General features: G+C 35.5%; 1 long non-coding RNA gene across 1 annotated transcript; it reads right to left on the reverse strand.

Moving 5' to 3' along the window:
* Positions 1–755: 755 nt before the first annotated feature.
* Positions 756–27,488, reverse strand: LOC101685733. Its single transcript, XR_200276.2, has 4 exons — positions 27,351–27,488; positions 5,955–6,087; positions 2,365–2,549; positions 756–913 (listed from the first exon to the last, which is right to left on the reverse strand). It is a non-coding gene; the product is annotated as an uncharacterized LOC101685733 (long non-coding RNA).
* Positions 27,489–27,755: the final 267 nt, after the last annotated feature.

Raw genomic sequence — 27,755 nt, forward strand, 5'->3', positions numbered from 1 at the left:
CAGCCATTCCGTAGCTCTTGGAGTACAGAATTTACCATCTAGCTCCTCGTGAAGTCTGATTCATCTTCTATCTTACATTACATGATTCCACATTTCTGGGAAGTGATTATTTGGGTCAGGTGTCTACTTTAGTTCAAATAGTTATTGTTGGACCAAATTTCAGGGAAGGAAAACTCAAAAGATCAACTGGGGAGAAAACCCAGAAAAACAAAATCATTCACATATCAACAGAAAATGGCACCACATTATTTTACCTAAGCTTATAAATGTTGGAGAATCACTCTGTTCTTATCCTCAGATTTCTAAAATGGGACTTAAGACAATGCAAAATAATGCTACTAGCTCTCCTCTCCCATCTCTCACTCCTGCTTTATTTTCTAAGAAGGGGCTTACGTAATTGAAAACAATAGAGAACAACTAAGCATGTGTATCTCCTGTCCTTCTTGGCTCTTCTTTTCTTGTTCCATCATGCTGATGATGTTTTTCATCAGACCATCTGTGGCCTGCTCTGCTTCTGTTTCTGTGCACAAATACACTCGAGCCACAGTTGAATTCTAACTTCTGAAGGCATTTCTGTGGTGTCTTTTCTCACTAGCCCTCCTGTCAGGTTTTAGTAGATGTAACACAATAAAGCAGAAATTCCCTTTGCTGTTTTCTATTAGGTGTGTTTGTTTGGCTCTGTGAAGTTATGTGCAGCTGTGAGCGTTAAATGCAATAAAATGAGAGCGACTCTTTAAGTTTATTTCTTTCACGTATAGAAGTTAAGAGATAAGCAGTTTGATTCTTCTCTGGTGACCCTGTAACATTAGGGTCTCAGAGACGCCATCACTTTGCAGTTCATTTCTCTGCAACCCCCAGATGTCGCACTCATCCACATAGGCCAAAACGGGAGCTACAGTTCCTGCCATCATGTCTTGTATTTCAAGGATGTAAGCAAAGAAGGGTTTAAAAAAAAAAAAAGATTATAAATAATTTATTGAATTTGTTACAGAACACTTCTGTCTTATTGGTTAGCACACTGTTACCTAGAGACTCTACTTAGAAAATATGAAATGGAAACTTTATTCTTGATGACCATGTAACCAACTAAAATCTAGATATTTTATTCTAGGGGAAAAGGGGAAAATACTAGGAGATTGTGCCCAACATAGGTCATGAATAAAAATACTTAATCAGGCAATGTGTTTATCAGTCTTCTTTTAATAGTTCACTATTGTTAAAATATTTGTCCCTTCCACAATATTTATTAAGCATCTGCTATGTGCGGGATATCATGCTTGGCTCTAGGAATACAGAATTGAATTACTTACCACTACCACCCTTGATGATTTTATATTCTAGTGCTAATTATGCTATTATTCACTGTATAATTACATAGGTCAGTCTTTAGGGATTATTTACCTTCTATTTTTTTAATTAAACAAATTAGACATTAAATTATTCATACTATTGGAATACCTATTTTCTTTGATTTTCTCTCTTCTGCATTCTACATCCATTGGTAGAAATTTGAAAAGAAAAATAAATGTTTAGTCCCCTTATTTAAAGAAATGTTGATTCCTCTACCTCTCTGGCTGAAAAGTGCATACAAGAACGCTGCCAAGAAGCCTGTAGGGATTAAATTCATTATCTTGATGAATTTATTAAGCTTCAGATATGGCCCTTTGCTGGCTCAGCACATTGATTTTATCAGCATACCAGGAGTATATTAATATCTCAGAGGTAGAAACACTTTAAGCAAGCTCCTAAGACACTTATAAATTCAGAGTTGTGAATGATTAATTCACTGAGAAATGGAAATGCCATAGGAACAACATTTGCACCCCTCATAATCACCCATTTTTTTCTCACCCTAGGTAGGCTTATATAAGCTGTCATGTCATACTCTGAATGTCAACTTCTCTTTCCATAAGATGTAATTATCACAGGTACCATATAAAGTTCAGGTTTATATGACCAGGAATTGTATTTGATCTGACACACCAAAGTGGGTAATGAGTGCTGCTAATGACAAGCCACAATTAATCTGTGCACAATTACAAAAGCTGGACAGATTTCTCCTTTACCTAATGCATAAAAGGAAAAACAAAATAAAAACATTGCACCTGTATTAGGGTGCATTAATTAATACAAAACCAGGTGTGTGTGTGTGTGTGCATGTGTGTGTGACAGAGAGAGAAAGGATTCATGGAGTCCTGTCGCCAAAATGACGACCTGCCTCCATCTTCCCCCAAAGACTGACAGCTATCCCAGACCAAAAGCAGCTCTTAGGAAACTTTTAGCAAGTCACTGCAGCAACAAAAAAAGACCTGAGAATGACTGCTAAGAAGGTAATCCTACTAGAAGGAAGACCATTTCACTTACCTGCAGTCATCCTGTTCTCCAAGGCAGCACTGCACTGTGCTAAAAGGGAACTTCTCAGCTAAAAAGAGCTCCCTCGATTAGAAACAGAAGATAGGGTTGGGTGGCAGTTTCCTCAGACTTGCAGGGCACCACATGAAGGTCTCACCTCGGTTTCATTCCAGCAAAGCTGAGCACTACGGAGAGATCTAGGAATAAGATGAAAAGCAGGGGCTAACAACAGCGGTCACATAGTGGGAGCTATGGAGGTTCATGGATCTGCTCTGCAGCCAGCCCTGCAGATTTTGCCACTTTAATGGCTAGCAAATGTCTTGGACCCCCTACAGATTTCAACAATTTTTGCCCCAAGGGCATTCACATTTGTGGGAACCGGCCACCCAGATCCTTCCATTCCCTCTCTCTCTTTTCCCTCACAAGAGCCCAGGTCCTAGCCCAGGCGCCTGTGCAGGTGCTCAGGTACACACTGCCAGCCTAGGTCCCTACAAAGGGACCCCTAAAGCCATGTGCAGATGAGGCTGGCCATTCCAGCTGTGCACATACAGAGCATCAGCCAGCACTGAGCATTCTGCTTTGCTCAGCTTACTAACTTAAATGTTAATTTCATCCAAGGACACACTCATAAATATATTCTATGCTAACATTAGAATATTTGACCAAATTATTTGGACACCTGGTGGCACAAGTCAAATTTGATGCATAAAATTCACCATCACAAGTAGCTGTGAAGGGATAGTGTAAAATAAAAACAACACAAGGGCCATCAGTGTGACTGGTCTGAGTCTCCCACTTTCGTTTACTGCTTATTCCCTGACAGTAGGATTTAAGTCTTGTTCCCTCTTCCATCACTAGCACCTACATTGGTCCTGGCACATGAAGTGTTCAAAGGTTATATTAAAAAAGATGTTATAAAATGACTTGGCATCTTGATTAAGATAGGAAAAAGTATGGCTTCTCTGAAATAAGGTCATATAATCATAGTGCATAGACTTAGATGTGAAGATAAGAGCCAAAGATGAAAAAAGGTAAGATATGGAAACATGTTAGCAGAATTAAAAATCGTCTCAAATAGTTAGAAGGCTAATAAAAAATTATATTAAAAAAAAAAGTCTAAAAAAATTATATATAGGTAAACTAAAAATCTTAAAATACTGAAAATATGTTTGAATTTTCCTCTGAGAGATACATAATCAATAGGAAAAACATATGTGGAATTGTCAGTAATAATAGCAAAACGCAGGGTTAATCCTAGGTATTTACCCTTAATAAGGCTAAGATTTAATAAAAAGTGAGAATGTGTGTGAGAATGATTTGGTAATAATGAGTGTTGACAGTTTCAAACTTCCTTAGTTAAAGATTCTGAATTCGTGAACAAGGAAAAGTTCTAAATCCTCACTTAATATGGTAGAGGGCTGTCTTACTCCATTCAGTGTGCCGTAATACAATATCATAGAGACTGCAGCATACAAACAGCCTGTATTAATTTCTCGTGGTTCCAGAGGCTGGGAAGTCCAAGATCAAGACAACTGGTAGACTGGTGTCAGGTGAGAATTTACTTCTTGGTCCATGGACAGCCATCTTCTTACTGTGCACTCAGATGACAAGGCTGAAAAAGCTCTCTGAGGCCTCTTTTATAAAAGCACTAATTCATTAATGGAGACTCCACACTTATGACCTAATCACCTCCAAGAAGGTCCCACATTCTAATACTATCACATTGGGGATTAGTATTTCAAGGTATGAATTTTGGGGGGACATAACATGCAGTCCATAGTAAGAGTCAAGACATATGATTCAAGTATTGACCTCCGTAAATTTAGGGTAGCATTTACATACAGTCTTCCTCTCACACTGGGAAGCCATTGTTCTGAGGGCAATTCCAATGTGAGTCACAGGAGGTCTCCTATAAAAGTGATCTGCTTTCCTGGGATAACCTGCAGTTGCTGTTAAGTGCGCCATCATATTTCTGAGTGTTATGAAAGGAAATTTGTTTTGAAGGTAGAAGCGTGTAATTTTTGCTAGAGGAGACACAGACTGTAATCCATTTGATTATTTAATCTTGGGCAAATTACTCAATTTCTCAGCTCTTCAGTTTTCTTTTCTATAGAACACAAAACAATAAATTACCTCATGAAATTGCATTGTAGAGCAAAGTAGACAATGTTTTTAAAGCTCTTGACATAAAACCTAGTACATTCAAAATATTAACAATACCAATGAAGATGGTGATGATGAAAGAAAGCATTTTTCTGCTAAGACTGCCTCTGTGCTTGTCCCTCAAGATATTTTTCTGCCCATTTTGAGGCTGTTGGTATTTTTTTAATTTTTAAAATGTTGGCAGTGGCTAGTCGCCTGGCTGCCCAATGCCTTCCTGTGGTCTATATCTGATTTCAAAGGGAGCGATGCATATTAATTTTTTTTGCTGGTAAGTGTCTTCATTTTCTCTTCCTTTCTGGGGGTGTCTGTGTTTTCTTTCCTTCATGCTCCCTCTCCCTCTCTGTGGGCCAGTGAGATGCTTATTGTTTTAGTTAAAGAGCATGCTTTCCCTTTGTTTATCCTAAAATGACTGACAGATTTTCTCCTTTGTCGTGACTCCTTACCATCTAGTCATGATAGTTAGGATTTTGTTGATTTGTTCTTGTTTCTTCTGTTTAATTGTGATAGATTTGTAAACTTGATTTCATAGACTATTATAGGGCGTGTGAATCCAGACAAAAGTGAGGTACATGCAGTAAAATGTCAGGATATCTCACAGATTATGAGGTAGGCACTGAGATAACAAGTAATTAATTGTAACATTAATTCCATTGTAATCCTGTGATGACAGATGATAGTACTCAAAACAAGCTGTCTGCAGATGTCTCCACCATTCACTTTTCTTACCCAATAAATGAGGGTAACATTTTCCCAAGTAACCTTGGGGACTTGATGTGAGCATCTAATAAGGAAATAAAAAACTCTTTGAAAAGAATAAAGCACTTTTGTTGAGTTTGGGGAATTGTTAATTATTGATGTTGTTAAACCTAATTAGGAACTAACCTTAAATAATTTATCTAATTCTATACATTATGTTCCTTGAAATCTCTGCCATTCTCTCAACAACTAGTATAATTTGTTTTATAACTGAAGCAAAATTTTTTTCACACTATAATTTAAAATTCTTGCTATGAATAACATTTTCTTTGAATACAAATTGGCCTTTGAAGTCAAGACTCAATATGAGTGATTGCTGCTTGGCATTGTTTTAAATATTCATTTGAAAATCACATGTAGTAGTCAAACTTGCCCATGTTTTTACTCTTTGATTAATGAATTTTAAGTGATAAATCTTAATTTATTTTACCTGTTAACGCATGAACCTATAAAGATATGTAGTATATTTCTTATGTATAATTTCACAACTCCTCTAATAGTCACAATTTTCTGAAGATTCCAAAAGTGATAAGGTCTGCTTATACTATTTCTAAGGATGAGATATGATTATTTACTTTAAATTTATTTAGACTTTTTTAAAAAAGTAATCACTTTCTTAAGAGTCATATTTTCTTAATTTAATTCAAGTTATGTACAAGGAAATCCATTTCTCCATCACTCACCACATTCACAATTCCAGTGAATTTTGGTAATTTCAAAAAATCCAAGTCTTCCTGTTTTGAAAATTGCATCTCTGCATTTCTAACAAGCTCCCAGATGATGTCAGTAGCTTCTGATCCACCAGGAATACCAGACCTAAGAAATAACACCTATGAAATTAGAACCTAAAACTTCATACTCTCATTTCAAATATCCTTGCTGAATTACTACAATACTCTTCTACTTCAGACTGGGGTGGGGGGGTCTGGGAGGATTAGGGTAAATCCCAGTAAGTTAATGATAGCCTAATTGGCAAAAGAAGAACTCTGTCCATTAATTGAAAAACAATAATAATAACAAGTTAGTGACTATTTTTGACTAAACTGATTCGGATTTAATTAACTAGAAACTCAAAAGGAACTGTGTTTCAGTACTTTGTCTTTAGGACACATTAAAACAAACAAAATCAACTTTTAGGTGATGTCTGAGATAGTCCCTACTCCGTCCAATCTCTCTCTTTTGGTCCAACGTATACTCCATGTAACAATGAGATCTGGCTTCGGTGATGATGATTCTGGAACATCAATTAGTTCTTCAAATGTCAAAAATATAATTGAGGGAATCCATAATAAATAGGATTGTGTAATCACTTTTTATAGAGTATATCTTTCAAGGTCAAGGGATGGATATGTATATATATAATCATGTACATGTATATGTTAGATATTGATATAAATAGATTATATTATATGACACTTATAATGTTTTATAGTACCATTCCAAGTGTTAGATATGCATTAAATTACTTAATCTTTTAACCTATGAGTTAGGACTGTGATGAATGTACTCGAGGATGAGTACACAGAGGCCTCACTTAACAGGAACTCTGATTTCTAAGGTGTAGGCTTTGTCTGGCAGTGGTATGTGTGAGCCTCATGCTAAAGCTGAATCTGGTAATATTTTTAAAAACTATGTACTGGAACTGATGGCTGTTGCCATTTGTGGAGAAATGCCCACAGTAACAACAAGAAAAATAGTAGAGAAAATGCTGTCCTCCCCTACTTCTACCTCTCAGTCACACTGTAAGGCAAAACCCTGGTGGTTCTCTGAAAACAAAAGTGCAACCTGTAGCAGCCCAGCTCCAGAATGAGAGAACTGAGTAAAAGTGAATAATTTTGGAATTAGGAGATAGTGGCTAAGTAACTGGCACCTTAGGGTAATGACTACAAGAATATTAAAGAATGAGAGTGACCTGGGTAGCTCAGGCCATTAAATGTCTATCTGTAGCTCAGGTCATGATCTCAGGGTCCAGGGATTGAGTCCCACCTCAGCTCTCTGATCATTGGGGAATTCTGCTTCTCCCTGCCTCTGCTTCAACCCCTGCCTCCCCACTTGTGCTCTCTGCTCTCTCTTGTGCTCTCTCTCTCAAATTAATAAAATCTTAAGGATTATTAAAGAATGTATAACTTTCAAGATAAATTTATGTAAGCTTATATAGCAGAATAAGAATAATAAAAATTATAATAAAAATACTTTTTCAGAGAAACAAGAATAAAGAGAAGTAAAATGCAGGAGAAGCAAATCGGTTTTAATCCCTCTTCTATTTGTTTTCTAACACATCAATTGCATGTTAATATTACTTGGACTATATTCATTTGACAGAATAAAATGGTTAGGATGGATGACAACCTAAACTACACATTGCATGGATATGCATTTAAACTATATATTGTATACTTTCAATATAAGGACATATAAAGATTGAAAGCAAAATTATGGCCAAAAAAACCCCCAAAAGGTCTCACTAATATTAACCCAAAAACCTTTATGGCAATATTACTATAAGTGAAAATATGTTTTAAGTCAATAAGCACTAGCGATAAGACAGGGTGTATGTCATAATATTGCATGACCAATGCAATGGGAAGATTAAAAAAACTTCTAAATATCCCTCTATCCATCTATACATATATGCCTATATAACAAAACTCTTAAACATATAAAACACATTTCATTTATTCTTCTCCTAATGAAACAAGATGGGATTGGGAGGGAGACAAACCATAAGTGACTCTTAATCTCACAAAACAAACTGAGGGTTGCTGGGGGGAGGGGGTTTGGGAGAAGGGGGTGGGATTATGGACATTGGGGAGGGTATGTGCTTTGGTGAGTGCTGTGAAGTGTGTAAACCTGGTGATTCACAGACCTGTACCCCTGGGGATAAAAATATATGTTTATAAAAAATAAAAAATTAAAAAAATATATAAAACACAAATAAAAAATTTAGGAAAATTTACATAGTGGAAGATCTTAATATATCCATTTTAATTATGGATACCTCAAGCAGATGGAAAATCAAAAACCTAGAGAAAATTTTAAGGCAATTAGTACATTTCATTATAGAAAGTGCTACAGAGAAGAAAAAGCTCTACAGAAGAGTTGCAGAATAGTTTTTTAAAAGATTTTACTTATTTTAGAGAGAGAAGGTATGTACTGGGGAAGGGGCAGAGGGGGAGGAAGAGAGCAAATCGCAAGCAGACTGTGCACTGAGCATGGATCCCAGTGGGGACCCCTATCTCATGACTCATGAGATCATGGCTTGAGCCAAAACCAAGAGTCAGAGATTTAACTGACTGAGCTACCCGGCACCCCATGTTGCAGAATATTGTTAAATAAAGTTGGAGGGATTATCAAATTGATAACAAGTCAGGTCATAAAATAGTCACAACAGTTTTTAAATGAGTTAAATTATATAGATTATTTTCTGAATAGAGTAAAAGTTACAATAAATAATAAAAGATAACAAGGAAATCCTCAAATGTTTGGAAATTGAACAATATATATCTAGACACTATATAAATCAAAGAACAATTCTAATGGAAATGTATTTTGATAATGAAATATCAAAAAATTCGTGGGTTTCAAATAAAGTCGGGTTTAGAGAGAAATTTGTAGTTATAAAAAAAAGGGTTGAAGACTGAAAATCTATAATCAGAAGAAGCTGGACAACTTTATGAGAAAAGGGAAGTAAGAAACCATAATATAGAAAACAAACTTGTGGGGCACCTGGGTGGGTCAGTGGGTTAAGCCGCTGCCTTCGGCTCAGGTCATGATCTCAGGGTCCTGGGATAGAGTCCCGCATCGGGCTCTCTGCTCAGCAGGGAGCCTGCTTCCTCCTCTCTCTCTCTCTCTCTCTGCCTGCCTCTCTGCCTACTTGTGATCTCTCTCTGTCAGATAAATAAATAAAATCTTAAAAAAAAAAAAGAAAGAAAACAAACTTGTAATAGATAATATCAACAAATACAAAAGTTATTTGACTAAACTTGTAACCCAACAGAAAAAAGTGGAAGACCATGGTTGGAAGAAAATGATGACTTGAATACTGATTCTAAAATCATTAAAAAGATAATGGGAGGGGGAAAAAAAAGATAATGGGAGAATATTACTTTAATGTAAAACTTCAACATAGCAAAATTTAAATTTCGATGCAATTGTTGAATGACTAGAAAAATACATTGTCAAAAATGATCAAGAAAGATTAGAAAATCTAAATAAATATTATAGCAATGGAATCTGTAACTAAGAACTTACCACAACATTATCTCCAGGCCTAGATAGCTTTATCAGTAAATTCCTTAAGCTTTTATAGAGTAAATCAGTCTTATCAGAGTACTTTAGAAAATGGGAAAAAGACCTCCAAGCTCCTTTCATAAAACTTATAAAGATATTACAAGAAAGGAAAACTATTCCGTGAATTCTAAACAAAGCGCTACCAAATCAAATTCAAGAAATACATTAAAAGGATAATATATCCCAGCCACGTTGTTAATTCCTGAAAAAAAAAATTTTTTTTTTAAACCTTCATTAACCAGTTAGTATGAGGAACAGGATTCTTGAAAGATGGCGGAGTGGGAGGTACCAGGAAACCGTCTCCCAACCTCTACAACAATTGCACTGACAGAATCTGTATGTTGTAACAATTTTGGAAGTCTGGCGCCTACTGAAGCTTATGACTTAACAGAAAAAGACTTGGAGGCAAATCGTGACTGATGTCCCGCAATTTCAGCTCTTAGCTCTGTAGCAGCTACCTACCCCAGCCCCCACATAGACAGCTCTGCACATGTTCCTGGAAGAGCTTAAACATAGCTTTTAGGAACAAGAGTAGGCAAAAAGGTCTTTCCTCAGAATTTTGAAGATCTGTTTTCTGATCGCTGATTGCTCCTTCTGATCACAGCCTTCTTTGTGGATATAACTTCTCATTCCTTTAGAATGATCTGTGAGTGAGTGGAATTGGTGAATAATATGGTAAATGTATAAGAAACTACCAAACTAGTTTCCACCTCATTAGAGTACTTTACACAATCCCCACCAACGTGTGAGGATTCCCAGTTGCAGTACATTTTTGCCAAATACTTGGCATTATTGTACTTTTATTTTAGTGTAAAGTAGTGATTAATTGCGGTCTTTGTATTTCTTCTGCTACTAATGATAGTGTGATATTTACATATGCTTATTGAACATACATCATAAATATATTTCCTTTTTGATATAGGAGTTCAAATCATTTGTACATTTTATGGGGTTGTTGTTTTTTTCCTGTTTTTGGACTTCTCTTGATTATGAATTGCATTTTTTCTGTTTCTTTCCATGTCTCATTTCATGTGTACCAGACATTAATTATGACATAATTTAAAGGTACTGTGTCCATTGTTTTCCTCTGAAAGTTTCTGAGTTGTTGTATTAGGCAGTTCAATAATGGCTGATGGGCTTACATTGTGTAATGTTGGTTTTACCCTTTGTCAGGATAAATTTGCAGCAAGTCCAAGTCACTGTAATCAGATTCAAACTCCAGACTTGGTCTTTCCTTAGATCATCTGAGTTTGCCTTGAGAACTTGTTGGTGGTGGTGGTGGGGGGGGGATGTTTAGAGTAGCTTGTACTCCTGAGAGCATCCTTATTCCTAAAGGTAAGCCTTTCTTGTGTCTCAGTTTTTTCCTAGTGTTAAGGAATTCTTTCTGTCTTAATGGGGGCAGGTCTCTGCTGTTACAAATTCTGTCCTATAATGCAACTGCTTTCTACTAAGCCTTGCATAGTCTCACTCTGTGTATGCAAACCTAGACTTCAGCTATGGGGGTAGAGGGACCCTCCTGTCCAGTTCTTTGCTTCACTAATCCCAGCTCCGTCAGTAGCTACAAAGTCTGATTTTTCATCCTTCACAGCAGAACTACTGTCCTGCTAGGGTTCCATCTTGCTATAGACATTTAGAAATACTGTGCAGACAGAAACAAAGATGATCATAAGGCTTACCTCAAGAGTTCCCATTCTCTCAGGGACTGCTTTCTTGGGCTTCCCTGTATAATTCCTGGTGCATTCATTATCCCTACATTTTCCTCATGTTATGATGTCTGAAAAATTTCAGGGCCCCAATTCAGGAGATAGGCAAACTTCTTAAGAAATTACATTCTTGGAGTAGAGCTGTCTTCCAGCATCCTAAATGTAGCCTCTCTAATATGCTATCCTCTTCCAGTTTCTCACATTTATGAATGCTAACTATATTCCAGTGGATTATCTCAGTTTGTTGAGACATGATGTAATATTATAAAAATATACAAAAATTTGAAAATCATGTTCTTTAGATAGTAGATTTATTTGATTTTCCAAGACTAATTCCTAAATGCCCAAGTCCTAGTGCAGTAGAATATGATGAAAATGCTGAGAGTCAGTTCCACAAAATGTAAAATACTTAAATAAATTGGAACACAAATTAATTTTACAGTCCTTTACACAACAACATCCACCATTATGTCCTTCTTATGATTTGCAGATGAAAACTAGGTTTCCATTTTACTCTGTGATAAGTGGCTGCCTTTATCTGAGAATGCAAATCAATGTGTTCATATGTGTAAGAAAATACTGATGCAACTTTTGACAGAAACCGAAAGCCTAATTTACACTTCAGAAATATTGCACCCTTAGGCAATCGTTTTAGGAGTTAGCAGCTATAGAATCTATAGAGTTTGTAAAACTGCTGGTTATAAATATAACTTTATTTTGAAAAATAAGTGATAAAAAGAGATTTCTGTACCCAGAACTATATTTCTTACACTCTCTGTCAAACAAGTAATCTTCCTGGTGCTGAGTCAGCAGGACATTTATTTTGGTAAGTTATACAAAGTACATTAATTTTCACCAAATCCTTAAACCTAATTCGGGTATTTATATAAGATATATATATATATATATATAATAATATATAATATATATATATATAATATATATATATATTATCCTATTACATGGTGGTGTAAATTTCCTCTAATGATATTACGCCTCAGAATTCACTTTGGTGGATCAGTTGTAAAAAATCAGTTGTATCTTTTTATCATCCTGCCTTATGTGAAGTATATTGTCCTCAAGGGACTGCAGGATTTTACAGTATCCAAACCATCATTTTCTTGTTCACTGAAAATACACAGAATAGCATTTCCTGCAGCCATAAGTAGGCCCAAACTTCCCTGTTGGGTCCCAGAGGATGCAAGCCAGTTTGGATGAATTAACTGTGAGTTGAGAGAGCACCATGGGTAATGACCAGAAAAGATCTCACAAGCAAGGAAAATGTGCATTGCCAAGATTAGAAACACTTTCACCTCCTGGGCTTGGCTTGCAAAGTCAGCTTGAATCTCTGGGGACTCAAAAGGAGGTTTTGTTTGTTTGCTTCTCTTGAGAAAATTGGTTTCTCATTTATAAGAGAATGGGTACCAAAAGGGTTATAAAATAGGCCAATGTACTTTGGAATTGCTTTAACAGCTCAAATTTTGGGGGACTTGAATACAGCTGTTAATCAAACCCCAAATCTATGTATATACTCCTATGTCTAATAAACTCCATATACAAAAATGCTGGTTAAGAGAGGTTTCCTCCTCTATATTCTTAACTACCCTCTTGTGAAGACTTGATCTACAATCAACAACATTATGAGCTTGTTTTCTCTTAGTTGTATTCATTCTTCCCAAGAACAACAAAATTAATATAAAAGCAGGTGAGAATGCAATACTAAGGAAAAAATGTTCCTTCAATAGCTTGATTCTTTGCTCATCTTACAGTCTCATCTAGACTTAGTCTGATCAACCAAAATTTATATTGCACTCGCCTAATCTCCCAGCCTCCTTTACCTACTCTTTTTCCCACCTAACACTTATTGTATTAAAGCTAAAAACTTATTTATTATATTTACTGTTTTAGTCTTACAATATAAGCTTCACCAGGAGGAACTTTTGTCTGTCCATTAATTATTGAGAGAGTTCTGCATGGCCCATTTTCAGTTTTTTCTTTGCTGTTTTGTTTGGTTGAGTGAATGAGTGGAAGAAGGGGCACAGGAGAAGGGATAGAGACCTATTAAGCAGGCTCCACCCTGAGATTATGACCTGAGGCAAAATCAAGAGTTGGCCACCCAACCAACAGAGCCACCCAGGTGCTCCAGGTCATTTTCATTTCTACACTTCTTATAAGCCGAGGCACTGTAGCCTTTTGATCTGGAATATTTTTTTTTTCAGGGATTCTTGTATAGCAAACAGTCCTGGAAGATATCATAGATAGCATCTTCCTTGAAAATGGAAGGCAAGTTTTTGTTTATTTGTTTCCCAATATAATAAGTATAGTATCTCCCAGCAGGTCAAAAGTTGGGCATGTTTGCTAGCATCCTGTTGTAAAAGATTGGAGTTGACTGAATTTGGGCTTTCGCAGGAGTAATGCAAACCCACTGTGTGCACGGATTGCTCTGAAGCCATTCCCTGCCTCTCTGTATGTCTTTAGGACTAAGGGAGCTGGTGCCAACACACATTTATATTGCCTGCTATTCTAGAAATAATAAATTCCTTTGTCTTTGGTCCAGGAGTTCTTCTTTGTCTACATCTATGAAATCATTACAGATTAACTGATTAGCTTCCAAGTAGGGAAAAAATCTCAGACCCTTCACAGTTGGCCTTAATGTAACCCAAACACCTATAAAAGTGTATACTTCACTGAGGGTACTAAAATAAATGTATGTGTGTTAATGGATGTGTGGGTGAATAGAAAGAACTACAACACTTATCTGGATATATAATAGTATTTATGAAATGATAGACCTTGAAAGTCATAATTTTTGAGCCAAAATTTATATGTCAACATGATTGAAGTATTGTAGAATAGAATGGTTTAGAGTTTGGGTTGTTATATCAAACAAACATTGCAGTTCTAGAGGCACTTCTTAGTCTCTGTGTGAACGTGGGGGGAAAAAATCCTAATTACTCAATCCTAATTTCCCATTTGAAAATTAGAAGAAAAAATAATATAGTGCCTATACTGTTGTTGAGTTAGATGAGGTAATACAATAATACGATAAGTCTCTTGAAATTTATTACATGGCTATTTTGCCCAGACTCTTTCTGAGTCATCCTTATTCTATGAATAATGTTATTTGCAGAGAGATCACAAGTAGGCAGAGAGGCAGGAAGAGAAAGAGAGGGAGAAGCATGCTCCTTGCTGAGCAGAGAGCCCAATTTGGGGCTCGATCCTAGGACCCCGAGACTGTGACCTGAGCTGAAGGCAGAGGCTTAACCCACTGAGCCACCCAGATGCCCCTCTAACACACTTCAGATTCATAAAACTTCTTGCATCTGCAGCTCACTCTTTCCTCTTTCTGAAAACAAAACAAAACAAAACTTCAGTCCTTAATATAGGAAGTATTGCTTCTGCTTTATTCTTTATCCTTTTCCCTTCTCTTCCTTCTCTTCCTTTCTCTCCATCCTCTCTGTCCTTCATATACAAGATCATATCCTAGAAATTCAGTTACACATATCACTGACTCTTTAAAAGCAGCATCCTCAGTAGCTCTCCTTTAATGTACATAGCATTTTGTGTTTCTGTGCTTCATCCCCATTATTTTTACATGTCCCATCTTGCAGTGCCTTCCTCATCTGTGTCTAACAACTGTTAAACACTGTAAATTCTCACTTTTTATTGTTGTACCTTCCTGTTCTAGAAATTTCCTTTTCAAAAAAAATGTTTCCCATTCTCTAACAGATTTTTGACACTTTTATTTCTGTTAACACATTCAAAATAGTTATTTTAAAATCTCTGTGTAATAATCCTTTATTTCAAGACCTTAATGATTTGTCTTTTCTGTTTGCTTGGATTTTGGCTTCATCTCCTATCCTTCAGTGCCTGATTATTTTTGTTTGAGTGATAAACATTGCATTTTCTTAGATATAGTTGGGGGGAGGGAGACTAGAGGCTATGTATAATGTTATCTTCCTTCAGAGAAAATTTACATTTGCTTCTGGCAGATGGCTAGAGGCACTAGCCATTTGGATCACATAAATATAATCTCAGGGAATAAGGTAATGTAAATTTTTGTGTTCAGTCCTTAAGGGTAGTTCTATTTGTATCTCTTTCTTAATCCTATAATGTATCCATTTGGTGTTTCTGTCCAGAGTGCTTGTGATTTCCCATGACATTCTCCCAATGAATAACCTTCAACTCTACTTTTTGTCCTTAGACATTCAAGACTATTAGCATTCTTCCCCTTCCTTGGTTCACAGATGCTTTCCTGGAATGCACCGATACCTTAGAGACAATATGGTCCCGTATGTACCAAAAGCAACATTTCTATGTGTCCTTCATTGTGTGTCATTTCTATATGGCATTCATTTCTATGCGTCCTTTCATTGCCTTGTTAGTTTTCCAGTGCCTTCAAACAGATCTTTACATTCTCAGCTTCTATATGTGTTTTCAGTAGATGAGTTGCAATTAGTGGAATTCCAGCAGACTCAATTTTTCCATTTTTAGAACTTGTTCTCTATACGGAGCTAAGCAGACCAGCAACTAATTAAGATCAGGGATTTTTTAAAAATACAAATTACATATTTACACATACATGCATTTACACATACGTATTTACAAATATGTATATATATTTGTGTATGAGTTACTGTATTACCTGGAATAATATTTAAAATGCATTCCATTATATAAGATAGATAGAAGTATAAAAAATTTTTGAAAAAAACTTCTGGAATAATTAGATTTTCTATTCACACCTATAACCAATCTTGAGAATACAGATTGGTTGAGAAGCTTGAGAATACAATCTTGAGAATCAATCTTGAGAATACAGAGAAACTGTTGGAAGTAGAAAAATGTCAAGTTAAGGAGTAAGGGGTAGAAGGATCAACTTCCAGAGCTTTTAGGAAGGAACAAAATGGTGCACTGAAGGTAGTCCTAAAATTTTAGGTAACTCTGGGTTATCCCGATGAAACAAATACGTGCTGGTTTTACGATAATTTCTTCATCTAGCAGATCATAGAGAATGAAGTAAAGGGGGTTGAGAGGGAGAGAATCAATCATGAAATGTGAGAGCCTGATGGATGAGGGGTCTGCTGAACAAAGTGCAGAGGAACAAGGATGACAAACCAGGACCACTTGTTTGATCTGCCTAAGGCTGGCAGCTTTGCTCTTACCTGAATTATTATACTCAGAGGGCATAATCGGCTCTCTTTCCACTACATTTGACTGTGGATACAAACTGATAGAATAGTGTAACAGATAAATCTTCATCTCCTCTAAAGCCTCAGTGTCTTGCCAGAGCACTTCCTTTTTTGTTTCAGAAACATTTTTTTTGTCCATTTTATTAGAGTTAAGAGTACTTAACAGTCTTTAAATCATAATTTGCTTTCCACGCCACTGACTGTAACTTCTGCCCTAAATACAAGCAAAACTAAAAATCCAACTCACTAAATCATTTAAAGACTACAGTAGATAGTTTTTATATAGCAAATGATGTCAAAATTGCTGTCTAAAATATGGACTGACTTTTAAAGTATTAGTGGAGAGCAGTCTTTCTCAGTGAACTAAGGAGGAAGTCATATTTTCAATTTTCAGTAATGTTTTAAAAACGTATTCCTTGACAAAAATTCTCTTTTAAGAACTTGGCCAAATTACTTCAAGGATGTTTTATGTATTATCTTATACATGTGAAAGGTAATTCCCTTCCCTTCAACTGTTTGATACTTTAAGTATAATGCTGCCCTCCACTGCATTATTGAGATACAACTGATACGTAACATTGTGTAAATATAAGGTGTACAATGTGCTAATTTGATACACTTATACGTTGTAAAATTAGCAGGTCCATCATCTCCTATAAAGGTCATTGTGTGTGTGGTGAGAATATTTGAGATCTTACTTAGCAGCTTTCAAATATATAGTTCAATACTATTGACTATAGTTACTATGCTGTGAATTAGATGCCCAGAAATTTTTCATCTTCTAATAGTAAATTTGTACCCTTTGACCAGCACCTCCCCATTTCCCCCACACTCTAGCCTCTGGCAACCTTTAATCTCTCTCTGTTTCTAGGAGTTCAGCTCTTTTAGATTCCACATAAAAGAGATCTAACAGTATTTGTCTTTTTCTGACTTATTTCATTTAGCATAATGCCTTCAAGAGCAGTCCTCAGAAATACTCATCAGAAATACTGACCTGTTGTTTTTTGTAGTGTCCTTATTTTGTTTTGGTATCAAGGTAATGCTGGCCTTATAAAATAAGCATGAATATATTCCCTTCTCTCCAATTTTTTTGAAGAGTTAGAAGAATTGGTATTATTTTTTCTTTAAATGATTGGTAGAATTCACCCACGAAACCATGATCCTAGGCTTTTCTTTGTTGGAAGGTTTTTGACTACTGATTCAATCTCATTACTCATTACTGATCTGTTCAGATTTTCTACATGATTCAGTCTTAGTAAGGTATCTATTTCTAGCAGTTTATTTCTTGATTGGCTGGTACTTAATTGTTCATAGTAGCCTTTTATCATATTTTATTATAATATGATATAATATATATATTATATTATATTATGATATTTTATGATATTTGATTTTTGTGACATTAGTTGTAATGTATCCTCTTTGATTTCTGATTTGAGTCTTTTTTTTCTTAGTGTCACTGGAGATTTGTCAGCTTTAAAACAAAAAAATACACCAACTTAGTTCCATTGATCTTTTGTCTTTTTTGTCTGTTTCATTTAATTCCATTCCAGTCCATGTTTTTTTCTTCCTTCTGCTAGCATTGGGCTTTGTTTTTCTATAAAGTTCCTTGAGCTATAAAGTTAGTGATTAAGATTTTTGTTTTTTCTTAATGCAGGCTTTTATTACTATACACTTTCTTCTTAAAACCGCTTGGTCAACATCCCATAGGTTTTAATATGTTGTGCTTCCAGACCGATTTGCTAACAGCCTCCCTTTTCCTTTCCCAAGGGCTATGCTAAAGTTTGTGGGTCTTCCTGGCCCACAGGTTCAAGCCAGTTTTCTCAACGTGCTGTCCAACTGTCTACCAAACCTCCCTCTCATTGCAGTCGGGATTGTGTGCAGGGAGTCTGCTATGGGTTAGAAGAGTTGTGGATTAGGCATCTCAAGCACTGGATAGGCCAGTTTAGGAAGTCAGGGGCATCCCAGTGGCTTGTGTGTAAGTTTCCTAATGGAGTTCATGACACACTTAGTAAGATCTGCATGCCTTTGACACATTTCTGAGTCATGGCTGCTCTTCTCCCAGCCACTCTCATCCCATTTCTCAAACTCCATCACTTTCATGTAGCTTTTAGTTCAGTACTCTGAATGGGGGGAGTGGGGGAGAGAAAAAGGGGCCTTTTTGACAGCAGGCCTAACATCTGGGAAAACCTAGTGCTCCCATATACACCTTCATGTTCCTTCACTCCTGATGGCTCCTGTGCTGCCTTTTGGGAGGGGTGACATAGTTAAAGTCAAACTGTTCCTCTTACCTTCTCAAATGCACCCAGTCTCAATTTTTTTTTTTTTCCTTCAGTGGGGGTACTGGAATTTCACTGGATGCTGGGTTTCCAAAAAGGTTCTCTTGTATGTTGGTGGTTGTCTAAGTCAGTGTTCTCCAGGGGCTTCCAGACTGCAGCTAAGAGAGGCTGGAACTGTTCCACAGGCTACTTCAGGGTCTGTAGCTGGTACCAAAACCTGTCTGCCTATTGTTCAGTGCATGCGTGGGCAAGACTCTAAGTCCCGAGTCTGTGGTGTTGGATCCCACAGATTCCACGAAGGCACTTCTGTCCATGGAAGGATCCCAAATTTAATTGTCGTTGTCAAGTGGAGGATATGTTGGAAGACGACCTACTCAGCCATCTTGCTTGATATATTGCTTTTTTTTAAAATTTTATCAATTCCTTTTCTTTTCATGACTTATGAAACTGAATGAATTTTATTTAAGAAACTTTCAGAAACTCACAGAATACTTTTTAATCAAGAAAAATATTTTAGATATGAATATTTATATACATACTGTTCAACAACTCAAGCTCGGCATCTAGAGTGCCTCACATTAAGTACACCTTCTGTTTAATTCATGCAGTATAAGTGCACACTCGCTGAATTGCTTAAGCTAATTAAGCCCAAGGCATAGATTCAATTTCCATATAGGCCAGCGCTCAAAAGGAGTGCAATCTTCTTCTAATGTTTCCTGTATCCCTTTTCTTTCTTTTTTCTTTTTTTAAATGTATAAGCATATCCTTTTACTTTTTCTTCCCTCTTTTGCTTCCTCTTTGCCTCCTACATAGATTTCATAAGTTTCCTATACTTTATAAGACATTTTTTTTGATTCCCCAAATATTCACCTACATATAACAAAAATAAGTTCATCCACTTTAATTTTTTTGTTCTCAATATGCTTCATTACCTTCTACCCTCCTCACTGTGGATTATATATATAACATGTATATAATATATATAGTATATATAAAACATGCACAAGTTATATGTATATATGTATACATACATAGGCACATAATTAGCACATCCTGTTTTATCTGAATAATTACATATTTGTCTGACATTCAGGGTAGGTTATAAAAACATACAAATAGAGACAGGAATTTAAAGTCATTTAGAATAGGTTGACCATTAAGAAGAAACATGAGTAAGTTTTCAGATCTGTTTTATTGAGTCCTAAATCAGGAAATACCAAATATTTTTCTATTTTGTCTTTTTATAGAAAAGTCTTTGCTAATTTATATACATTAAGTAATTTTATATATCCAATAACAAATGACCTTTATTGACAAGTATACAATGAAAACATCAGGGAAAGTCTTGAAAAATTTGAATCGAAGCCACTGTTACTTCAGGAAGGGATTTGAGATGTTTGTTTTAACTATAAAGTCTGGAGCTATATAAGTCAGGAGCTATATACGTAGTTACTGAGTATGGCTGCCTGTGAAGTACAGCTTCTTATTGAATCCATATTTAAGTTTTCTATCCATGAATATGCAATAAAGAAGAAGAGTCTCAAGATACCTTTCTTAGGCTATATTTTTCTATTGGACAAATTCAGCATGTTTCAAAAGATATGCATATTTGGCTTACACTATTTTGTGAACATATTGGTGGATTATGAAATAGATAAGCTTCACAGACTGTTTCCTTCCCAGTCTTAGTGAAGTGGTGACAGTTTTTAAATAAGCTAATAATATGCACTTCTATTTTTATCCTTCTGAACACATGACCTTTGTTTCAGTTGACCTATACTACCTCTTCCTGGAGTGTGGATTAAATTTTGTTACAGAAGTCATGAAGAGAGAGAAAAGTAGTATTTATCTGTTGACATTCAAAAATAAAATTTGGAATAAAAGCTAAGCTATTGGTTTGAGAAAGTGCATTTTAGTGTTCTAAATGGAGTTTTCTCCACTTAGTGATCAAGAGAAGTTTCAAATTAGGCAGTCTTTTAATACCTATTTAAGGGTACCTATTTTTCCACTTAAGTCTTACACAGAAAGTTTACAGTTAAGGGAAGGAAAAATGGAGTTAGAGAAAAAGAGAACTTGAGCAAAAGGAGCCCTTCTTTTCTGGCTCCAGAGAATTGTGAAAAGAAAACGTTACCAGTAATGATCTTGTTTCCTTTGAGGACAGAATGCCCTGGTCCCAACCCAGGATACAGCCACATAAACTAGTCTTTAGTATACTTCTCCCCTTTCTTTCCTGAAAATTTGGTGGAAGGGAGAGGGGAGATGGGTAATTCAGAGGAAAACATGAAAATTCCTCCTTCAATTAACTATGCCTTAGGAATTCTTATGTATCCCATGAAGAGGTTGTAACCTTAGGGCAGCAGGTCGTCATTTGTCTCATAGCTTTCTAAAATAAATAATCAGCATCCCCGCCTCCCCCGCCACACACACACACCAAATTCCTCAATAATGCACTAAGTAGGTCTCTGGAATGATACATGAAAATTTCTGTGATGAAATGAAAACAAAGGAGGGTTGGAGTTTACTCAAATATATTGAGAAAAGTGCACCTTGGAACTCATAGCCAAGGCAAAATAAAATGGGAAATTATAATTGAAAAGGAAGAAAAATTAAAATGTGAAGCCAAAGGCCTAGGTGATAGGAATACAAATAACACATAACTAGTTCAGCATCACTATTTAGCATTTAACTTATAAAAGCAGAGCTCATAAAAACAATCAATATCCCAGAGTCACTAGAATTGAATTATGCCTTAATCAACAGCTCTCCCTCTCTCATCCAATTTGATTAAAGCTCTGCAACTGTATTGGCTGTTTTAGAATTAGAGATTATATGCCTCATACTTAAAATGCATTGATTTAAAGAAAGCCCAGCTACATAGCTTCAGTGCCTAATAGCTTCACCTATAACAATCTCCAGATCTCAACCACATGGAAGAGTCATAGAATTAGTGACAGATAATTCCGAAACTTTCCCTTCAGAAGAACCATTCAAACACAATATAGTTTTATGCAATCAATACAACAAAAATTGTTGAAATATGGTTAATATCTTTAGAATCTAAGTCTGAGTCAGAACCCTGGAGGATTCCTAGGACCCCATAGGGGAGATGAGGACTTTAGTGGCTTAAAAGTACCCAACAAAATGTCTGGAAATATAGTTTCAGAATGAAGCATTACCTATTCTGAATTCAAAATATATAAAAATAAGTTTAACATAACTTCAAGTGTATCACATTGAATTTCATGCACATTTTTTAGTCATGAAAACAACATAAATATGTTTCAATGGAGATTTCTAATTTCTATTGACTCATCCAAGTGCAGTGCAAAAATGTAATGTTTGTATTCTAATATATCCCTAAGGATGAACATATGCAAATGTGACCAACACATTCCTTGCCCATGTGAAACTCCTAGCCTGGTAGACTTGCTTAGAATACCTAAAAAGGAGGTAATAATATAATTCTGTAGTCTATTTTCCTATCTGCGATGGACCCTCACCTCTCCTTGCATGTGCTTATTACAAGATCAGCATTTACATTATGAAGCTGAAAGAATGCCTATCACTGTAGTGTCACTGAGATGTCATCTGATTGTTCTTAGCCCCCATAGATGTTAAGTAAATGAAACCTCCCATACACAGAAGAATACATGGCAGAAAACAAGAACTTTGAAAGGCCCTCTGAAAATTTCTATGGGACTTAAACTGTCGACTTCCTGGGTTGTGCTTCAGGAGTTGTGGGTACTGACACTAGGTGTTAAATTTATCTCCTTTAATTTTGTATGTATATCCTTATGGCATGATTTACAAAAATTCATAAACTGGTCTGCATTACTGAAGATTGTGGAGAAAATATATAACAGTTATTATTAGGACAAATTCTTACTCTATCACTTAACCATTTAACACCCAATTTTTAATGGTCCTTCGTTTTTCAACCTGTTTCAATTTTGTCAACTCCCCCATGTCCCTTTTCTCACCATTTAGCTCTTTACAAGTTACCTTACTGTGGATACTGGACAGAACATACCTAGTATCATTTGCGTCAGTATTGTGATTGTGTGTGTCTGTGTGTGTGCACATGCGTGTGAGCACACACGCCCCCATGTCTGTTCACACATGGCAGAGGGGAGGCATGTTTGACGTCCCAATACTCAGTGGTTACAATATAACTCAAGTTCCAATTTTTTTTTGGAATCAGATTGGTAAGCTGTATTTCTCTAGGAACTTGTACATTTTCAAATTTGTTGACATAAATATTTTCTTAAAATTTTAAGTTATATATTCTTCTTCTACCCACTTAAGCCCCATCTTGCATAACCACTTCCTCATATCAGGGAGATCATATGATAGTTGTCTTTCTCTGCTTGACTTACTTCGCTAAGCATGATACGCTCTAGTTCCATCCATGTTGTCGCAAATGGCAAGATTTCATTTCTTTTGATGGATGCATAGTATTCCATTGTGTATATATACCACATCTTCTTGATCCATTCATCTGTTGATGGACATCTAAGTTCTTTCCATAGTTTGGCTATTGTGGACATTGCTGCTATAAACATTCGGGTGCACGTGCCCCTTTGGATCACTACGTTTGTATCTCTAGGGTAAATACCCAGTAGTGCAATTGCTGGGTCATAGGGCAGATGGATTGGGAGGGAGAGAAACCATAAGTGACTCTTAATCTCACAAAACAAACTGAGGGTTGCTGGGGAGAGGGGTGTTGGGAGAAGGGGGTGGGATTATGGACATTGGGGAGGGTATGTGCTTTGGTGAGGGCTGTGAAGTATGTAAACCTGGTGATTCACAGACCTGTACCCCTGGGGATAAAAATATATGTTTATAAAAAATAAAAAATTTAAAAAAAAGTTTAAGTTATATATATTATAAAGTACAGAAAGTACTTTACATATAAGGTATACACATATACACATAAGGTGTGCATGATGAATTTTTATTTATGTATATATCCATTTAATTACTACCTAGATCAAGATAAAAAAACAAATGCTTTTTCTGAAATTAAAAGAAAAAACAAATGCAGTGCGCCAGTGGATTTTCTCTGGCCCCTTCAGAATTGATACCCGTCAAAGGTGATCCCAGTACTAATTTCTATCTTTATAGATTAGTTTTGACTAATTTTGGAATTCATATAAATGAAATAATAAGGATTTTTAAACCAAGCTTATTTCACTCAACATTATATCTAGAAGAATTATGCATCATGTGTCTAGCCATGTTTTGGGGTTTTTTAAATTGTTGTATATAATATTGTTGTCTGAATAAAACTCTCATTATTTTCAAACTTTTTTATGATTTCCATTTGGTTGCATATTTGAACCTTGAATTATAATTTTTTATGAATTATATATTATTTTATATAATTATATTATATTAGATAATTATTTCATGAATTATATATTATAACAGTATCAGGTATTTCTAACTATGTTTTTGTTATGGATTTGCAGTTTAGTAATATTTTGGCAGAGAAAATAATCTGATCCTATCAATTATTTGAAATTTGTTTCTTACCAAGGATATAGTCAATTTTTAAAATGTGCTATTTATGCTTGAAAGGAATGTGTGACTTAGAGTTTTATAGTTATTCTTTGACTATCAACTTATGATTGCTAAATACTGGTGATATTGTCTATTTTCTTATAGGTTTGTCTGGTTTTTTAATCAAGAAATAATTGGAATATAATGTTTTATAAGCTTAAGGTATCTAACATTCATATGATACATTTATATACTGTGATATCATCACCACTTTAGCATTAGCTAATTCTCTATCATGTCACATAATTTTTCACTTCTTTTTTGTGAAGAGAACAGTTAAGATCTAGTGTCTTGGGAACTTTCAGCTTTATATTATAGTATTGTTGTCTATCATTTCTTTTGTGTATTAGATTTCCAGGGCTTCTATATCTGCTAGTAGGAAGTCTATACCCTTAAACAATATCTCCTTAATTCCCCCACCTCATAGCTCCTGGTAATGAGAGAAGGGTTTTAAACTCCCCAAATATATTAAGCATTTTACTATATTTTTATATATGGTTCCCTGGTTTTTGCTTTATATATTTATGCTAATGCATTAGATAAATATTTTAATTATTATACCATCTATTGAATTTCAGATGTTAAAATTACAAAATTACTTATATATCCCCAATAACATAATATGCCTCAAAGTTAACTTTTGTGGCATGCCACAAAAAATTCCTTTGGATTTTTATAAATTCCTTTGGATTATTATTTGTATTTTTCTGGTCTTTTACTTTAATTCCTTTTGTATCCTTTCTGTATGTTGTGTAACTTAGAGCAAAATAGGTTTATTTTTTAAAACCCAGTTACAAATCTTTGGACACTGATGGACACCTGGTTGGTGCAGTTGGTTGAGTGCCCGACTCTTGGTTTCAGCTCAGGTTATGATCTCAAGGTTGTGGGACTGAGCCCTGTGTCAGGCTCCAGAGTGTGGACTCTGCTGAGAATTCTCTCTCCCTCTGTCCCTCCCCACCCCCATCCCCACACGTATTCATTCACTCACTCTCAAGATAAATAAATCTAAAAATCTTTGGGTGCTGCTTTTATGTATTTATTTTTGAAAGGTTAACTATATTATTAGAACTCAAGGAACATGACTCCATAAAGTGATAAAGTGTAAATATGGAAAAAATGTTAAGTTTATCAAACTATATATAACATTTAGATTGAGGCATAATAAAGGTAAATACTCAGCACTGAGTCTTCTATTTGAATAACATGGCACTAGTTTTATGCTATGATTAACTACATTGGAAAAAAACAAATAGTCCTCATCTTTTCATAGTTATTTATACCTCTAAACACACATATCAAATTATTAGTATTTCCAGAAATCACAACATCCACATTTTATAATGTATAGGAATCTTTTATCTTTTGAAATGTTAGCCATGATCCTGAGAACACTAATTCCTGATTCAATGATCTCTTAAAAGAACCAAGATTACCTAGAGATCCCCAGGAAACTATAAATTTTCAATAACGAAACAAGCAATCCAAGTGGTCTGATGTTACAGAAAGAGTGTGTGTCAAGATTTTAAGAGGTATTGTCCATGCAACATCAGTGGCTACAAGCATTAGCAGAGCCTCACCAAATTTGAATGTGGATTGATTATCCACCAGACCATAGAGGACTATTGTGCCAATGAAAAACACTGCAATTTTGATACTTTGATAAATTTTCACCAGTGATCCCGGTTTTTCTTTCTTTTTCTTTTTCTTTTCTTTTCTTTTTTTTTTTTTTTCCCAGTTGTTGACAGAAAGATGAACCAAGGCTGACTACTAATAACATACCATTACGGCAACCACTTGGCATAGAATTGGACTATGGAGTATATCTAATATATCCCATTAATGTAAACCAGTAAAAATGCTCCTATACTTTTGTTCAACCGTCCTGAAGGTTTGCTACTAATTAGATTCTATAGAGCCAAGCTACATCCTCAGAATCAAGCCTTTTATGTTCCCTTTACTGATTTAGCTAAATCAGAACCTTCATTTTCATCAAAGGTTTATCATAGAGCCATGTTACTGTCTGCTTCTAACATTTTCTCTATAAATCTGACAAGACAGCAAAGAATAATGTTGAAACACACTGAGTGTTTGGACCAGAAGAGATAGACTCTAAAATCTGAGATAGTTCTCAGTGGTCTATAGAAGTTACAAAAGTCCACAGATGAAAGAAGTTTCATATTTCAGGGTTCATTTTTATTTTTTTGGCAAAAACAAGATGCAGACCATGAGAGATGAGAGGTGTTGAACTGTAATGCTCAGAAAATGCATTTGTCATAATGTGTTTTCCATCCATGTGGCACATATTGTGCTGCTGCGTTTCTGAGTTTTATTATTTAATTGAGCCACATTAGTGATATTGTATAAGACACCTAAAGATTCCAGTGATTTAACCAAGACATAAGGTTCAGCCAGTGGAGTTTCCTAGTCCTATATCAGAAAATTAAATAAAATGAAATTTGATTTGTAAGTCCTTTACTTTAAAATTTTGCTTTGACCCTAAACTTAATTACACAAGCACACTGTATATTACTCACCTAATTTCTAGTATTTTTTATCCTAATATAGACGTTATTTGAATTCTTTAAAACTTGGTTAAACAATTGATCTTTAGTTTATAAAACTATCCATGATGATTTTACACAGAATATCATGGGAACTTATATTCATTGTTATGAATTTTTATTCTTTAATACGTAATTTGCAAATAAAGGAATGGGTTACTAATAGAAGCAGTATGGGTCAAAAAGATGAAAGGGAAATTATTGAAATAAAAACAGTACAATTGTTGATTTATGAAAAATATTTTAACGTATTGAGGTTATCAATATTTTTCGTTTACACTGGGAAGCAAATGATACAAACCCAGCAACTCTCAACATCAAAACTTAACAACTAGTGTATTTGGCCACTGCACACAGGGCTTACTTGAGCCTTCTGGTCCTGAAATCTGTACCATTTCCATTTTACTGTGGACTACTGTTCAGACCATCTGATTTTATAACTTGACAAGTATGACAAAATGGAGCTATTAATAGTTTTGAATGCCTACTCACTTGGTATCCCATGGTCAAGTGTTCTTTTCTCTACTGTGTTCTTGTAACACAAGATCTGTTTATGGAAGGTTATAAAACACCTTGCTACAGAGGGCATGGCCTTATCTGAAGTCCCAGGGTCCTGCATTGTGACTATGCCCTCCAGAACTTTCTCTGAGTTCTAGATTGCATCTCTTTCTACCACCAACACTTCTGACGTTCTAGGTTCTGTGAATCCTATGTCCCAAGAAGAAGGGCTGATTGGATTGTGGCCATGTCTACTATAGTGCCGTTCTCTTGGCTCCACTTAAGCTGAAAGCCTCCTGTGCCAATATTCCTGGAATACATTGCCTCCTGCATGCAAAAAAAGCTACCAGGCACAATGCTGTTTTCTTACTACTGCAAAATGTAGTCATTTATCTTTTA

Source organism: Mustela putorius, unplaced genomic scaffold (assembly GCF_011764305.1).
Source record: "Mustela putorius furo isolate JIRA1106 unplaced genomic scaffold, ASM1176430v1.1 tig00001069_pilon_pilon_pilon, whole genome shotgun sequence".
In the NCBI taxonomy this organism is placed as follows: domain Eukaryota; kingdom Metazoa; phylum Chordata; class Mammalia; order Carnivora; family Mustelidae; genus Mustela; species Mustela putorius.